Source organism: Anser anser (assembly GCF_964211835.1).
Source record: "Anser anser genome assembly, chromosome: 16".
NCBI classification, from domain to species: domain Eukaryota; kingdom Metazoa; phylum Chordata; class Aves; order Anseriformes; family Anatidae; genus Anser; species Anser anser.
In genome coordinates this window covers 18,842,874-18,858,142 of record NC_139737.1, presented here as the reverse complement: position 1 = coordinate 18,858,142, position 15,269 = coordinate 18,842,874, and the positions used below count along the sequence as shown (strand labels likewise).

The 15,269-nt window shown below is 43.9% G+C and overlaps 1 pseudogene across 1 annotated transcript in view; it reads left to right on the top strand.

Moving 5' to 3' along the window:
* The window catches only part of LOC310882507, a 48,762-nt pseudogene that overhangs the window by 10,902 nt on the left and 22,591 nt on the right, over nt 1-15,269 (top strand). Inside the window, exons 6-8 of the transcript in view lie at nt 6,707-7,373; nt 8,774-8,968; nt 13,638-13,762. The product of the transcript in view is annotated as an uncharacterized misc_RNA (transcript). The remainder of the gene's footprint in view (nt 1-6,706; nt 7,374-8,773; nt 8,969-13,637; nt 13,763-15,269) is intronic.

The following is a 15,269-nucleotide window of genomic DNA, read 5'->3' as shown; positions in this document are numbered from 1 at the left end:
TTAGACCAGTTCTCCTCCTCAGTATTGTGGGAGTTTGACCTGGTGTCTTCCAGTGCGATCTAATGCACTTCTGTACTGACTGACTGATTGGCTGCAAGATAAGCTTTGAGGTCACAGTTTTTCCAGGCATACTTCATTTTCTTGCCATAGTACTTTTGTTAGAGTTATTCCCTATTTCACTTCTGGTTTGGGTTATTTTTTCCCCATTTGCTCTTGGATTAGGATATCTTTCTCGTTTTGAGCTAGGCTTTTTTAAGTACCAGAAAAATGCCTTTGTATGCCTTACAAAAGGGATCTGTATTCATGTCTGAAAAGACTTCTGGAATGTTGGCATACCCAAACACCTCTGCTGTTCCTGCTGATGGCCACATGAAAGCCAGAGCTGCTTCTGAAGCTTAGGCCATATTACCTTGCCACACAAGTCTAAGGCGTCCCTATTCTATCAGAGCTGTTGGCAGTGTTTCCCATGTGTATGTGTGCATATGTGCACTCTTTCTGTATTTTTGTGAGCTGTTCTTTTATATCCCTGCAAAAGATACACGTGCATCGCAGAATCAGAGAACCAGTCCTATTTAAAGGAAGCACTGGAAAATAACAATCTAAATCAGCTCTTCTATTTCAGGTCTTCTGGCTTAGTCATTGTTCCCATGTGAACGGTGCACTTATGTATGTCCTTTTCATTGCTGCTGTTAATAAAGTTTTTCCTATTTAGAACATCAAGTATTTACCAGCGTTTAGCAACTTGTGAGACAGCTTTAGTTTTTTTCTGATCAGCAGGTTTCAATTCTAGGACTAATAACAGCTCTAATATCTTGAAAAAAAAATTTGGCTGGTAAGTTTTTTTTCTCTTTTTTCCCCCAACTTCTGTACTGTCGTGTGCTAGCAATGTGACCAGCTACAAATTCAGTACTGCTGCGTCCAGTGGTCTGTCTTCAGGAGTGAGTAGCGGAGGCGGCAAAATGAGAAGGGAAAGAGGAATACACTATTTATCAAGAGCTGTACAAGAACAGGTAAGTGACTCTTAAATTAATTGCTGTCACTGAGCTTACTGAAGTAACTAGCTAAGTGTGTCAGTTTTATTGCATCATAGTAAATTATAACAATACCGCTTTATTTTTGCATTGTTTTTGTTTTCTTGTGGGTTTCAGAGCAGGCTCCAATTGATTTCCTGTGTTTGAATACCTGAACTTTGCTTATGTAATTTTGAAATTTTTAATTCTCTTACCTTGGAGATTCTTCAAACTATAACATTTCTCGTTAGCAATTGAATGAATGAGTCCTAAGAAGAGAAGTTTTGGTGAAGGTTTGTATAGTTTTTCTACAGGAATGATACTTGAAACGAGTGCCAAGTATAAAAAGAAAAAAAAAGCTTAATTTTTGGTTTCATATTTAAGTCATACAGAAAGATACAGGCCAAGAGTGTGAAAAAGAGTAGTAGAAGAGAGCATTCTGCATGTCTGCTAACGATGACTCAGTTTTTGATACTCACCAAACTCATTGTGAGAGAGTTTTTTTCTCATTTTAATAGGAAAAATCTATTCCATAAAACTATGACCATGAATATTCAGATTATTTTTTCTTTTATTGGATGTTATATAAGCTGCCTGTAAGTTAATTTAAGTATTTATGTTAACATTAAGTATTTAATTAATATTAAGTTAATATTAAGTATTTAAGTTAATTTAAGTTTCAAATCATTAAATGGGACTTCTGGATGATGCAATATAAAGAAATCGTAAACACTGTTGTTTATTCCTGTAACACAAATAAAATAATGGTCCAAATATCAAAGGTTCCATAAACTTTTCAAATCAAAACTGTGAAACAGATGTAAGCTACAGGATGCACTGAATATGAGTAGTACCAACTTACATCCCTGCCTAGTCATTTCTAAGTAGATCATGATAGTACTGTACAAATTTCGGTCAGATTTTCTATGCCATTTAAAACATAACTCATCCAATCTTAGTAATCAAATAAAGTAAGTGGCAGGGATGAAAATTGAAGTTGTTAAGAGGCTCTCTTCTGATTTTTATATTTGCATCCTGATACATGGTATAGACTGTATTTACCAGAACACAATCTTCAGTGCTGCTAGTCTGACTTTCTTTGGTGCTTTTTGTGTTTAGTTTGGTTGTTGAACCTACCTGCTTCTTTAAACATTACCTTTTTCCACGTTCACTGCTGTAGTGACTTTAGAAACTTTGGCAGCTATCCTGCCTAATTTTGCAAGAGGAACACTTTCTCACTTGTCTTGAGAGTGTACTCTTAATTGAAGCCATGCGAGGGTAGTTAGAAAGGATGATGCTTCTCTAGAGCTTTGATGACTAAAGTATAGAAAAGAAAGAAAGAAAATGTGATCTGTGCCTCTCTGTTCTGCACAGGTTTTGAGTTAACTTTCAGTGTTCTTGCTGTACAGTTGTTGAATAGAGTATAATGTGGAAGCAGGCCTGCCATAAATTAAAATGACGTGGTAGACAGAGGTGGGGAGATCGGGATTTCTTCTGGAAACTTGCTTTCTCTTAATTTGTATGGATTTTTGTTCTATTTAATTTTGTTAATAAATTGGGTGGGATGGGGTGAGAAAGTAGTATGTCTTGTATAAGAAAAATTAAAATTTGCAACTTTAGGAAGTGGAGGAACCAGTGCTACCGAACATACCCCTACCCATCAGTGCTGCATCGCTGCCTCAGTTCAATTCTAGTTTCGTTGGTAGTAGCGCTGTCTCAGCGTCACCGAGCGCTGTTTCAACAGCAGCAATGAGCACGGCAACTCCAGCAGCTGCGACGGGCATGGCAAATCCATCAGAGGTGGAGGGCATGACAGATCCATCAGAGGTGGAGGGCATGACAGATCCATCGGAGGTGGAGGACTTGACAGATCTATCAGAGGAGGAGGTGGAGGACATGATATATACAACGGCAACGTCGGGCATAACATGTTCAACAGTGCCCTCAGGCTTGACATGTCCAATAATGGCGGCGGGCATGCCATACCTGCTGATGACAAAGGACATATCAAGGTCAACAGCGGCAACGACAAGCGTGGCAAATTCAACGGAGGCGGCAGGCATGGCAGATGCAGCAGCGACGGCGGCGGGCAAGGTAAATCTTTATGCTATAAATAATGTTTACAATGAGTATACTGCTTTATTGCGAGTTGACTTTTTCTGTGGTGCTCATGAAACTAACAAATATTAGTTTCTACGCAGCTGAATGAATTGGGGTTGTATGCCAGTTTGGGGAAAAAGGCATAAATGTTTTGATTCTGCTTCTCTCAGTCTTAGAGCCTGCCAACTCCCATTTAACGTGATTGTATAACTGCTTCAAATGCTGTGGAAGTCTGCGGGGGAAAGGGGGTGTGGACTTTATGCCAAGTTATTTATAGTGGTTTGGGCAGGGGTAGAGTTAATTTTCTTCGTAGTAGATGATGCTGTGTTGCAGATTTGTGAGCAAAACAGTGTTGGTAAGGCACTGGTGTTTTAGCTGTTGCTGAACAGTGCTTACACAGTGACAAGTCCTTTTCTGTTTCTCACGCTGCCCTGCCAGCGAGGAGGTCGGGGATGCACAAGAGGCTGGGAGGGCACTCAGCCAGGACAGCGGAGCCCAGAGGACCGAAGGGATATTCCACACCATTTAGCATCGTGCTCAGCAATAAATGCTGGGGGAAAGAAGGGGAAGGAGTGGGGAGTATGTACAGGGTTATGGCATTTGTCTTTCCAGGTAGCCATTACATGCGATGAGTCATTAATGCTACCTCAAATTTAACAACTTTACTTCTTTACTTCCGGTTCTTTTCCCTGTTCCACTTGGAGGGAGTGAGCGAGTGGCTGTGTGGTGCTTAGTTGCCTGCAATGGTTAAACCACAACTTTATTTAAGTTATTAAATTAGAGGTAACGTGGTCATATAAGCCTCACATAGAATGAGCCTAGGGTGCAATAATTGGCATATTATTGCAATAAAATAAACATTAATCTGTTCCAGAGTACTTGAAATATTTTTTGTACGGTTTGAAGTAGACAGCTGCTTTAACATGTTGAGGTGTTTGCTGAAGTTCTTGGAGTATCATTGGGCTGAGTTTGCCGTTCTTCAGCTTCCTGGCTTGCTTTTCCGTGCATTTAGACCTAAGTAGCATCTCCAGCTTTTCCTCTCAGTTTCTGGAATTTGGTTTTGAAGATATTGTCCTATACCCACTTGGAAACTTCCCTGTGTTTTATTATTACTTTTATCTGCAAAATAACTCAAACATCAGGTTTTTCGACGTCACTGCGGGACTTCTGTTGGGTAGTGAATTCAAGTAGTTGTTGCTCTTAAATATAAACCTTTAATTCTTTTGAAAATACAGATACAACCAACAAGTACTGTTAGCAGTCCTGAGTTCGCATTTTCATCTCCAGTTGTGAAATCTACTGAGGCAGAAGTGCTACCTACGTCTTCTGTAAGTAAAATAATAAAGGAGCTTGACTTTTTTTCTTAGGCATTTAGTAGGCTGTTGCAGAACACTAAAGCAGAATCTGCCTTGATGGAGAAAAGTATGTAGGCTTCTGGCTTATAATTTGTCATTCAGCATGCATGCTACAAATGTGAAGAGCAGCTTTCAGATTTGGTTTTGTGTGTGCATTCGATTGAAGTTCCTGTGGCTTGAGAATCTGAAAAACCTCTCTTGTTCATAGCAGATTGGGTTTACATTTAGTGTTCCCGTTGTAAAATCGGCAGAACTTTCTGGACCCAGTGGTACTCCAGTGACGCCCTTTCTTACCCTAGGTAACTGAAACTTTAGCACTTCAGATCTGAAGTGCTTATTTTCCTTTTTTTCTTTATTAAATCTTCAATCTGTCCTGTCTGCGCATGCTAGCAATTCCAGGCAGTGTTGGACTTCTGCAGTATTTTTCCAGTGACAGATCTGCTTTTATATTTTTTTTTTGTTTTGTTGCTTTTTGTTTTGCTTGTAATCATAAAGCATTGCAAAGTAAGTAGAATTTGTGAAGATTCTTATGTGAGAAGCATGAAAGCTGGAAATTCTTGTTTCTAACAAAAGTGAGTATAATCTGCTCTAACTAGGTCACATTGTGAAAGCTGTTTTTGTTTTCTTTTGTTTCAAAAGACACCACCACCTCAACCAACATCAACACACAGAAAGAGGAGGTCAAAGATTTTGCTGGTGGTCCCTTCACCACTGCCCACGTATTAAAGGAAGGAAGCGTCTTAGACGTTCTAAAAAATCCTGGAGAGATAATGAACTCCTTTTAAAAAGATGCTGCAAAAAATACGCTAGCATTTTTTATTAAAAAAAAAACCAACACACGACTTATGGTTAATAGAGTATCTGCTATAAATATGAATGTAGGAGAGCATTACATTAAGCGCTGCGTTTGTTAGGGTGCATCTGCCCCCTTCTATTCTAAGTGGTGTTTGTTGCTGGAAGTAAAACTGCAAGATGAAAAGCAGATGGGTTGCATCTCCTTTACGTGTTAGGATGTAATTGTAAATGAGGTACTAAGAGAATTAGCCAGATAATCGGTGTTTCATTTTAAGTAAATACAATTTGTGGAATTGAAAAGGAAATGTTTGTAAAACTCAACACTCCTGTCCCACCTTCAGCCCAGGTGAAGAAAGAATAGGAAAGAGCTTCAGTTCCAAATACATGGCGAAAGCTGCGAATCTTTGGGCCTTAGCTTACAATGGCTCCTGTGGATTAAAATTTAAACTGCAAACAGAAGTGGAGTGTTTTACGTTAAAAACCCTTTTCTGAATTTTGTTTTTAAGCAATTGCAATTGTTTTCAACAGTTTCATAAAGTGTGTCTGTGGAAAAGATATCTTTTAAGAAAAAGGGCTTTATTGAATTTGATCTTTTCCCAAAAGTCTTCTTCTAACTTACATACTTGTGAAGAAGGCAGCACATTTCTCTACTGGAAAGAGCTAAGTGAGAGAAAATACATTGTGCATTTTGTTTAAGGAAAGACCTCTGAGTGAAGTGACATTCACTTTCTTTATCGGTTTAAAAGAAGCAGAATCTAAATCCACATTGTTCAAAGACTTCATTTTTGACTAAAAAAAAACCAACAAACCACAAAACAACTATGTTCAAGGTAGATTTACAAGCAACTTGAGCTGCTGTTTAAGATGCATTTCCTTTAGTCTTTCTGTATTAGTAGCTTGTCTTTTCTGTTAAAATTGCCACCTTTTAAATAAGGAGTTGTCCTGTGTCCGATGCATTTTGAAAAAGATTATAGAAAATTAGACAGTTGTTCAATTGTCTTGAGTTTTTATTATTTAATTAATATTCAGCATCTGTGGGAAAATACCGTATGGATTGCTGCTCCGAGTACAAACTTCTGTACAGTTACTGGAGTAGATTTGAGTCATCTGCTACGGAAGGAGGAGCTTTAGAAATTTGATTCGATTGGGCATCGCGTCTTAATCAAATTGTATTATTTCCATTCCACGTTGGACTGTCAGATTTCAGTCAGCTACTGTCTGTTTGTACTTGTATCGACCAGTGAAAATGTTGATTTAAAGCTTGCTTGGAAACAAAGAGTTAAATGAAGCTTTAACGAAATGTTCTGTTGTGACCCAGTGCAGCAGATGAAATTTCATCCGTTTAGATAAGATTTCTGGGGACTTCCTGTTGCGCTCGGTCTGAATGTCTAGTTGTAACCATTGGCACCTGAGTTGAAATTTTTGCCCTCTAGTAAAGTCACTTAGTTACATGTAGTGAGGTGCTGCGCTAACAGGAAGACTTTTTTTTCTTGCTTCCTAGACTTTGGATTGTTGAAAACACGCTCTTCTACGTCTGCACAACCTACAACAAGCACAGTGGTTTATACTAGGCCTGCAATAACAACTTTTTCTGCAGGTAAAGAGACTTCTAAACAAGCATCGTACTGGCAATCTGATACATGTGACCCTTTTCTGCAAAACAAAGACATAAAGGACAAATGTGTAACTTGTCAAGCTACTAAAGCCTCAACAGTTGAGAGTATGAAACAGACAGTAAGTTCAAGTCAATGCGACACCTCAAAGCCAGCAGCGCCCCCAGCAGGGATGCTGGGCTTTGGAGACAAATTCAAAACAGTACCTGGAACGTGGGATTGTGATACATGTCTTGTCCAAAACAAACCGGAAGCTACAAAATGTATAGCATGTGAGACACCAAAACCTGGAACGGGAGTAATGCCTGCTCTGACATGACCAGTGGTCACAGACAGCTCGGTGACAGTGACATCCTCCTCGAGCAGCACTGACACAACAGCCACTCTGGGCTTTGGAGACAAATTTAAGAAGGCGAAAGGCTCTTGGGACTGTGGAATATGCCTTGTACCAAATAAGACGGAAGATAACAAATGTGTAGCCTGTCAGTCTGAGAAACCAGGTATGGTCCTTTTTTTCCTGTTGTTTCCATCCTAGCCTCTGTGAATCTTGTACAGAATAAAAGTACGTTGCATATATGGAATATTTTAAGCAACACGATTCCCAGGTACGGTTGATGGGTTAGCGGCTGTCTGCAGGATTGGTTTACAGGCACTTCAGAGGTCTCAGCCCAGGTTCCAGCCTGTCGCATAAATTGAACTGATTGTGAAATGTATTAGTACGGAGCTGGATCAATGCAGATACCCCCGGCTTTGCAGCTGGTGAGGGAAGGTGGCTGAAGTGAGTGACTTAATTTAAAAACAACATAGTGATTTTTCACTGGCGAAAATGAGAACTCCATAGAAAGAGTTAAAAATGACTGCGTTTTTCTCTTTCAAAAAATAAGTAAAAAAAATTACAGAATGTGTCCAAAATGCCTCTACTCACCGTTTGTATGTAATTGAGGGGAGATGTGAAGCCAGATTTCAAGACAGTGTAGTCTTAACTAGTCTTAAGCTAAAGCAGAGAGATGCCTATGAAGGTCAGTGGTAGGCTTCAAGAAAGCGAGTGACCCGCTGGGTAACTTCTTCAGGGCAGTACTGGGTTGTTTCCCATTGTGTGTGACCGTAATTGATTTTGAGCGTGGTTGTATTGTTTTTAAAATACGATTCTAATTCTAACTTTGACTCTAAATGTCATTTAACATGCCATTACATCGAAAAACACCTGTGCAAATATATCGTGGAAGAAACAAATTAAGATGGACTAGACCGGGCTTTTGTAATCATCCTGTGCGGTAAGACTGAAATTTCATGAGGTAAGATAATGGATTTCAGACAGAGTTGATTCTCTTGGACTTCCAACCTCTGAGCGGTCAGTCGGCATCTTTGTCTGAGGCTCTTGCCATTGCAAGGAGGAATTTTGGAAATGAGGGGTTTACTGTGACCATGGTGCAGTGAATTGCACGGTTACGTTGCACTTGTCAGGAGGAAGAGCGATGCAAGTAATACTAGGATAAAAGTTTTCTGCGTGTGCCGTGGAAGGGAAGAGCCATTCTTGTCTTTCCGGTTTTGAATTTGAAGCGTTATCTTCTGCTTCTCTCTTAAAAGGCACCTTTTTTTTAAAAGGCACCTGTCAGGCCTCTTTATGGAGGTTACACTGTCATCAACAGCAGCAGAAGCTTGTGTGCTGAACAGAGTTGTGTGTTGTTTGGAAGCTTTGAGTTCCACTCTGGTTTTTTTGTTTGTTTGTTTGTTTCTTTGTGGGTTTTTGGTGGCTTTTATTTTTTTCAGGGGCGGGGGGGGGAGTTGCGGAGTAGTTTTGAACATTTCTGTGGGATTTGACAAATCAAATTTAAAAGTTAATGCTCATTTTATAGTTCATGTTCAAACAGGATGGTTAACTGTCTTGTTTGTCTCACAGAGGGTCCAACACCTGTGACCAGTAGCAGTGCATCTGCATTTTCTGCTCCTTCTGGAGAATTTCTGGATTTAGACAAATTTAAGAAGCCTGAAGGAAGCTGGGATTGGGAGACCTGCTTGGTTCAAAACAAAGCAGAGGCCACGAAGTGTGTAGCCTGTGAAAGTGCAAAGCCAAGCACCAAAGCAGAGCTCAAAGGTAATACTTAATGATTAAAACGAGGATGCATATTCTGTGATTTATTTTTTGGTTTGCTCTGATTTTTTTTATTTTCTTACCTGTTAAGCACAATTATTTTTTCCTTTGAGGTGTGGCAAAATTATTCGTTTTTCCTGTAGGAATATTGCCTAGATAACTTCTGTTTCCACACTTTTCCCCAAGAATAAGTTTATCCTTTTTAGAGAAAAGCTTTCATTAATGACGTGCTTGTTCTTTACATGCCCTACACGTTGTTCATTTGGAGTTCAGACTAAAAACATGATCTTTCAAAGAAGTTCGTATACTTTTTAAAGCCAGGTGGTGGGCAGAAAACACAGTTGTGAAAAGTTTTATGTAGAGAGGAAGCATGGGGTTTTCTTGTTTGTTTTACTGTTTGGTGGGTTGTTTGTTAAACAGTTTTGACTGGAAAGATCAGGACTAGAATGTAGTTCAAACCTTCAGGTACTGCAGATACACCGTGGGTTACGGACTTGACATTCACTTATTTCTGCAGGTTTTGGTACTGCGACTGCGTCCACAAAATGCTGCCTTGCCATCATTTACATTCGGTGTTCACTCAGAGTGTTCAGGTGCAGAGTCTGCAGCTGCCTCACAGTTTATTTTGGGAAGGACAGAAGAGAAGCAGGATTCTGTCACTACTGCTGCTCCGTTAGTGTTTGGAAAGAAAGCTGACACTGAAGAGTCAAAGACACAGCATCTCAACACTAGGTTTAGACGAAAAATTGCGACACCTTAAGGTACCTGTCCTGCATCTCATTCAAGCACAGAAGTTGCAGTGTCTCAATGCTAGCAGTACAGTTGGTGGTAAAATCTTTAGTAGGGTGAAATAGAGGCCTCACACCTTTCAGAGAAAAAAAGAGATTATTCCCACATACTTGCAACTATGCTGCAGAGTGTACTGCTGTTACTCTAGTGCTACAAAGGTCCAAAAATCACTGAACAGTTATTAGCCAGTTTTGTATTCCTTTAATTTGTTGAAAGACTGCAGTAGAGGATTGAAGTTTTTATTGAGGATCACTGTGTGGAAAAATTCTGATTGTTAAATGTCATTTGTATGACTTAAGAACCGCGTTTTGGAGTACAGAATTCAGTATTAATTCCAGAAGGGGTAAGGGGAAGGACATTAGCTAGTAATCCCGAACAAAAGCAGTGTATAGAGCTATACTGATTTTAATCGCAGTATTCTTACAGTTGGTCTGTTACTGAACAGATATGTTTTGGGGAGATATGGTGGCCAGGGAGGCATGTGTGTTTGTGTGCTTCCTCTTCTAGTTAAGGTTCTGGGGTTTGGTTTAGTCAGGAAAATTCGATGAGGCACCTTGTGTAAAAGGAAATGTTAACCAGCATTTTTCAACACGGTGTAGTCCCTTAAAAGTGTCATAGATGAAAAGAGGCCATAACCGCTGGGGGAAAAAGTTAGTGGGAAACTGAGAGCAGGATGGGATGCTACAGATATGTGTTGGCCCGGCAGTATCAGTGCTGGTTTTTGGCCTTTGAGAGGTTGGTCCATAACATGTGACCTGTGTAACGAGAGGCCCACATAGATTGGTGACTTCATTAAGTCTGATGCTGTGGTGGTGTGTGACCCAAGGCCCTGAACGTCAGAAAATCAGGCTGTGGCCACCTATTTTATGCAGACTTTGCCTATTAACAAGGTCTCTACACTGTACGTTAGAGACGTGCGCCTCCTTTTCCGGACTAGATAGTGAAAATACCAGTTTTGTAGTTCAGTGAATGAGATTGGTTGGGCTGTTTGTTCTCCAGAGCTGAAAAATGTTGGGAGTGTATTCTCTTGGAGTCCACAGAAATGAAAATGATGAGAGGAAGAGAACGTTGGTTGCAGCCCGCGTGCTGCTGTTATAAAGTAGTTCTCTGATGTCTTTTTCCCTCTGCTGAGACTTATCAGCCTATCGTCCTTTCCTGTTAGGAGCGCATACCTGGCTTGGGATGGTGTGCGCAGGGCAGATTCTTTACCGTAAGAGCACAGTGAATGCCAGACTTCTTCCTGTACTGCCGTGTTAACCGTGAGTCACAAATTCAGGAAGCAGTGATTGCATCGGAACTGCTAGAATGCTTTGCGGAGTCTTTTTACTGGGTAAACTTCACAGCTGCAGTTACAACTTCCAGCCTGTGTTAGCTGAACACATCGTACTGGTGCCCGCCATCAGTTTGACAAAGATGGGATTGCAGTAGGAACTTGCTTTCTTCCTTCTTTTTAATTAAACAAGTCTTTGAAGCAACTTTTCCAACACCGCCATACTTCACTTCTTCCAGTTATTTTCTGTTTTACTTAGCTGAAATGTTTTTTTTTCTTCCAAGCTTGAGGAAGTTTTCTACAAGAATGTCCCGTAATGATTTCATAAACTCTTTTCGTTGTACCTAGCTGCAACAGAGAGTGGGGGGAAGATTGATCAAATGGTGATGATCGCTGTCATTCTGCTGGACACGCAGATACTTGCCTTTCGTTTTGGCTCATTTTTAATACCAATTAACTTCAGTGCCTCGCGTTAATAGACACTGTTTGACTGCATCGGCAAATGTTTCTGAGTCGTGAGTGTCATTAAAGGCCTGTCACCCTATGGAAATCCTTCTAAATAAGAAAAATGGAATTCAAATAAATAAATAAAGCAGCGTTTGAACTTATGAGCAAACCTAGCGTAGCTGCCTTTGACGCTGATCTGGAGGAGAAAAATCACGTTATCACACTACTATGGTTGCCTTAATAGGTTTGGTGTACATGAGGGAGGGAAGTATTATGTGATGTTTGCCTAGCTATTACATGGCCGATGCAGGAGGGGTTTTAGTCAGTTCCCTGAGCACGTATTGTTGCAGAAGTCGGTGATTTCACTGCCCAATGTCTGTTATTAAGGGCACGATTCATGTCCCGTTATCGTTTTTATTCTTTATTTATGTGTTTATTTTCTGGGGCGGCGATCTGTCACGATGCCCATCGTTCCCCTGCCGTGGGGTAGAATTTAGCGTGACGACTGCCTCCCGGACCAACGGGGCCACGAATCCGGCCTAAAACACTGCTTGTGCGTTGGTTGTCGGCGTGGGGGCTGTTGGTTGTCGGTGCGGGGGTATCGGTTGTCGGTGCGGGGCTTTTCTGACGAGCACTGTGGGCTCGGGGCGCCGTCCCACGCCCGGCGCGGTGCTGCGGCACACCAGCGGTCGGCGCCACGGCGCGGGGAGGCTCTGGAGGTGACTCCTAGCCCCGTGCTTACGGTGGCCGGGCCGGGGTTCATTATGGCGGCCGGGTCCTGAGGGCGGGAGCGGGAGGGCGGCGGGACCGGGACGGGACCGGGGCGGGGCGAGGAACGGGAGCGGCAGCGGGAGGGGGGGGCGCGCGTTCCCGTGAGGGGAGGGGGCGCGCGAGGGAGGGAGGGGGAGGGTGTGAGAAACACTCCGTAGCCAATAACTTGGGCTCAGGCGAGGAGCTCGGCGAAGCAGGAATTTATTCGCGATCGCAGTGGCGGGCGTCCCGTCCGTGCGAGGACTACCGCACACCAAATTTCCCTGGTGTATTGCCAAGCACTTCCCCGTGCAAGGGCTTACCATACACCACATTTCCCGAGACTCTTCCTTTCTCTCCCTTATCTCACGCTTCGTCCGTCTCCGGCCGCGCCCCTCGCGGAGCTGCGGAACCGCGGATCAGGACTCCACACTCGCTCCGTACAAAAGTACGTCTCAATCACACGGCACACAGAGTCTCACCCGACCCCCAAGGCAATACTTCCTATTTCTTACCTTGGTCTGTGCACAGAGTTACCGGATCAATTCTCAAAGCCGGAGTGCCTGCCTTCTTCCCTTCCCCACTCCTTCACGGATCCTGCCTCTTTCATCAGTCTCGGGCCCTCTGTCAGCTCTCCGCAGAACCGCCGCCGTCGATGCACAGGACCGCTGAAATCAGCGGGGCATGCCTTCCTGCTGCTGCGGCGGTGGGGCTCCCCAGTAGGCGACTGGCTCCCGGACGAGCCCCCAAATTGTGAGAAACACTCCGTAGCCAATAACTTGGGCTCAGGCGAGGAGCTCAGCGAAGCAGGAATTTATTCGCGATCGCAGTGGCGGGCGTCCCACGAGCAGGAGCGCCCCTGCTGGTTCCAAAACCCAGTTTATATACTTTTTGATGACGGGACCCTCCCCTGTTTCCCCACTGAGGGGGTGATCCAGGCTCACAATCTGTCTGATGCTTCCCAGACAATGCATGGCCTTCAGTTGCCGGCCTGTTAAATTTCGAATTTCTTTCGACTTTTTTACTGGTTGAAGCGGTAATGGTTCTTCACTTACCTGACTTGACTCAACACCGTGATTTTCCCCGAATTGTTCTACGGAGTCTGGTTGTCTGCATTTTACAAGGTCGCCTGCTAAGCGTTCTTATCGCTGCAAGCACACCTCGATACCCCATTCCTTACCTTTAAACAACGTAACTCTGCAAAAACAACATTTTTATTCCCACGAGGGGCAGGGCAGGCCCCGCGGCGCGTGGCGGCGGGGGGCGGGGGGGCCCCGTGACGGCACCGAACGCGGGGGGGGGGCGGTATGGCCTCGGGCGGCGCGACCGGTAGCGGCGCGACCGGCAGCGGCATGGCCGGCGGTGGCAGGGCCGGTGGCGGCGGGGCGCCGGGCGGCAGCCCAGGAGCCCGATCAGGAGGAGGAGGAGCAGGAGGAGGAGGAGGAGGAGGAGGAGGAGGAGGAGGAGCGGCCGGCGGCAAGGTGAAGAGGCGGCGCCACCGTTTGGGCGCCGCGAAGCCCCCCTGTGCCAGGAGCAAGCGGGTGAGGAGCGGCCCCCCCACAGCGGGCCCTTCCCCCTCAGCCCACCAGTTACCCCCTTACTTACCCCCTTACCTTACCCGCCCCTTTATCCCCTTAGTTACCCCCTACCCACCTCCTTACCCCCTTAGTTACCCCCTCGACCGCTTAGTTACCCCCTTAGTTACCCCCTCAACGGCTTAGTTACCCCCTTAGTTACCCCCTCAGCCCCTTCCTAACCCCCTCAGTTACCCCCTCAGCCCCTTACTTACCCCCTTACCCCTCTACCCAGCCCATTACCCCCCTCCTCCCCCTCCCCTTCACCCCCAGCCCGCTGCCCTCAGGACCCCCAGTGCCACCCCCAGGGCTTTCCCCGCTCCCTGCACCCCTCCTCAGCCCATCATCAATTCTCTGAACGTTACCTGCCAGGCTTTGCTTCTCGTTTGTGCTGTAGGGTACAGCAGGTTGATGGTGAAAGCGGTCCGTCAATTCGGGGTGTGAAAATCCCCGTGCTGGAGGGGGGACGCGCCGAGATCCCTCCCAGCAGCTCTTTGCTAAGAAATGTCAGGACGCCCAGAGAGATGCTCTGGAGATGCCCTCTGCACATGTTTGTTCAGCCAAAACCTCTCCGCTATTAAATGAGCAACGTAGCTGAGGGGATTGATTATCATATGCAAAACCAAGGGAGCGCTACGCATGGATAGCTGCTCAATTAGGTTTTTATCACTTGCAGAAATGCCAAGTCCCTTATACCACATATTGACAATCAATCTTGTCCATCTAAAGCTGGCCTGGAAGGGCAATGCAAACATTCCCCACGCTTACAGAGCAACCGTTGAAACCTCTGGCTTGAACAGTGCATTAATGTTGAAAGTGCCATAGCTTGCGTGTGCCGACACTGTGTAGCTAACTGATAAACCTTACACGTGGATTGAAAATAATCAGTGGAGATGGTTTTCTAACTTTTCCATTGTCTGTTATCTCTGCGTGTTTTCCAGTAGGTTTATTTAAAGAGTGTGCCAGAGCAAACACGTGCGCGGGGATATCTGGGGGATTCTGCACAGAGAATGGCTGCTGCACATCCAGCGCAGATCAAATTAACAGTAACTTATCGGGGAAGAGTTTTAATGATTTGATAAATAGACAAACTGATAGGTGTTACATGTGTGCATTTATTATAGCAGTTAGCTTTGTAACCAGACGAATCGTGCAAATGTTCATAACGTAAAAGGACGAGCTTTGAGCAGATAGCTTGCTTAGAGCATTTGTCAATTAATTTCAGTTTATTTTCAATATCATGTCCACTCTGCAGAAGGTTCTGTGGCTTAATGTTAATTGTCTCTCAGTGATGCAGTTGGGGAGGCACGAAAGCGACCGATGCGATTTTGTGAGGTTATACCTCTGGTTCTGATCCCTACCCCGCTGTTTTTCTCATCCTTCCCCCTACAACTTTAGTCGATAAGTCGATTCTTAGAAATACTTAAATAGATGTGTTTTGTGTGCTTGTGATCATAATTACAGCCCACCAAAC